Source organism: Capsella rubella, unplaced genomic scaffold, assembly GCF_000375325.1.
Source record: "Capsella rubella cultivar Monte Gargano unplaced genomic scaffold, Caprub1_0 scaffold_1, whole genome shotgun sequence".
Taxonomy (NCBI): Eukaryota; Viridiplantae; Streptophyta; class Magnoliopsida; order Brassicales; family Brassicaceae; genus Capsella; species Capsella rubella.
The window spans coordinates 13,494,665-13,497,202 of record NW_006238923.1 but is presented as its reverse complement, the minus strand read 5'-3'; the positions used below and the strand labels follow the sequence as shown (position 1 = coordinate 13,497,202).

The window sequence follows — 2,538 nt, the reverse complement described above, 5'->3', positions numbered from 1 at the left end:
CGAGCGTGTCGTTAAGTGCTTTAATATCCTTCTTATACTGGTCCTCTTGGTCGGTGTTTCCCCGAACGGTTCTGTCATAGTTCTCATTGTATGTTCCATCGAACTGAGCTAGATTCTCCACGAGTCCCAACCAGCTTCAACATCCTTGTTTAAAAAATTGCCATTGCTGGCCGTATCGAAAAGTAGGCGAAACTTGGGTAGTATTCCTCGGTAGAGAGTACTAACGAGCGACTCGTTGCTGAAGCAGTGGTGAGGACATTGGGACTAATAGATTTTGAATCGCTCCCATGCCTCATAGAAGGTTTCGTTGTTTCGCTGAGCAAAGCTAGAGATGTCGTTCCTCAATCGTGCGGTTCGTGCATTGAAGAAGAACTTAGACAAGAATGCTTTCTTGCACTCCTCCCAGGTTGTGATCGATCCAGCGGGCAATGACTTCTCCCATTAATGAGCTTTATTGCCAAGGGAGAAAGGGAACAATCAGAGTTTGAACTCGTCTTCGCTAACATCGTTGATTTTGGTTAAGCCACACATTCGATTGAACTCATTCGATTGAACTCATCGAGGTGATCGAGAGGATCTTCCATGGTCAGTCCGTGAAACTTGTTGCCCTATATCATCGAAATGAGGCTACTTTTTATCTCGAAGTTATTGTTTTGGACTGCTGGAGGCATTATCCCCTGACGAGTGGTATGGTTTCGCGGGGCATCACCGGCTCTGATTAGTTTAGGTGCCCTTGGTGGAGGATCCATTTCCCCTTGCTGAGTGTGTATGTCTGATGTTTGAACGCGTTGCTTTCGGAGTTGTCTAGTCAAGCGGTCAATGTTGTTGAGGTAATTGAGTAAGTTCGGGTTGCCCTTGGATCTGGTGTGCATGCAAGGTTGCTCGATCAGAAACACGTGGTCACGCTCTATCGGATCTCTAGAAGGCTCGGTCGAGTGCAGAGTGTCGCCTGATGAGTGCAGAGTGTAGCTCGGTCGAGTGTACCTGAAATGCAAAACAAACAAGTAGCAAAGGTAAAAAATCAGTGATCGAATGTAAACGAAATAGAAAGAACTTGATCTAGATAGAATTGGGATCTTAAATAGAACAATTAATATCCAAATGGCATTGGTGCCAAATTTAAACAAGGTTTTTGTGTGTTCATGGAGTTCAATTCCCCAGTGCAATGTAGTACATGAGGTTATCGATCCAAATGGATGTATTGTAAATAATCACGATATAGTAGAACTAATCAAGTCAAGCCAAGCAGTTGAAAGTGTGGGATTTAGAACTCAAATGCATAAAAATAAACTATAGAATGATAAACTAAAAGATCTAAGAACAGTACTAAGGATAAACTGAAGGATCTAAGAGAACTACTGAAACGAAACTAAGAATACAAGAACTACAGAAGCAATATTAAAAACATAAATAAAGCAAGTAAATAATCAGATAAAAGAAGGTCTCAAGGATGGGCTAATGGGGTGATGAATCCTCTTAATCTCTTGGGGATTCTTAACATGCTCAATGAGATATCATCCCAGACAATGAACCACTTAACCTAATCAATCCTATCTCTTGGCAAAGATTATCAGATCTATAGCACTTCCTAATCCTATCTCTTGAAACATACTATAGATAGGCATAAAGAACAAGCTCATTAATGTCAATCTACTCCTTAACAGCCAATCTCTTGGGTAAGTAAATAGATCTCTGGCATTAGTTGATAAGACATTCCATTGAACACTTTTTTGAGTGCTGGAATGTCTAAGATCTAATCCCACATGGTTAATGCAAAGACTAGCAATTAAATCTCCTAATCCAGAGGGTATCTACCTGAATCTATACTTAAACATCCCTAGAAACTAAGATTCCTCATCACCTAACCCATCCTCTAAACCCAGAAAACTACTAAGATCTGGAATTCATCATGAAGAACATAAACCCATAAATCTTTAAATCTTGGATAACTAGATAGATAATGATCTAAGGAGCAAAATAATATAAAGAAGCAACACTAAAAACTCAATAGATCAAAAGATATTAAGATTACAAGTTTCTGGAAATGTTTGGTGGCTACAGAGAAAACCCCTAATAAAAAATCGATTTTTGGCTTAATGACCCATGATCACTATTTATACTAAGTAGAGGAAGCCATAAAACAGAGAAAAACAAATTACAAAGTCGGTTTGAAAAGAGCTCTGTCGGGTTCACGTTGGGCTCGTTCGGGTCCATCCACGACTCGGTCGGGTCCAATGCCTTAGTTGAAAATCTGGTACTTCACCCCATCCGATCGGGTCAGATATTGGCTTGATCGGGTCAGCTTCATTTGGTCGGGTGAGATCTTCTAGGCGTCCAGTCTTCAATCTGGATGTATATACATTCACTAAAACAGTGATAACGCCTGGACCGCATCTCTTATTGGCTTCAAATCATAGACAATGGAAAGCTAACTCAATTTCCAACAATTTTGGTGAAGACCTCGGAAACTAAAACCCAACCCAAGATCTTCATTCGAGTCGATCTTTCAGCGACTTATACTGCATCTGATCGGATGAT

The 2,538-nt window shown here is 40.5% G+C and overlaps 1 non-coding gene across 1 annotated transcript; it reads left to right on the top strand.

Annotated features, from left to right (window-relative positions):
* Positions 1 to 241: 241 nt before the first annotated feature.
* On the top strand, positions 242 to 349 carry LOC111828806. Its single transcript, XR_002832566.1, has one exon. It is a non-coding gene; the product is annotated as a small nucleolar RNA R71 (small nucleolar RNA).
* The last annotated feature ends 2,189 nt before the right edge of the window (positions 350 to 2,538 follow it).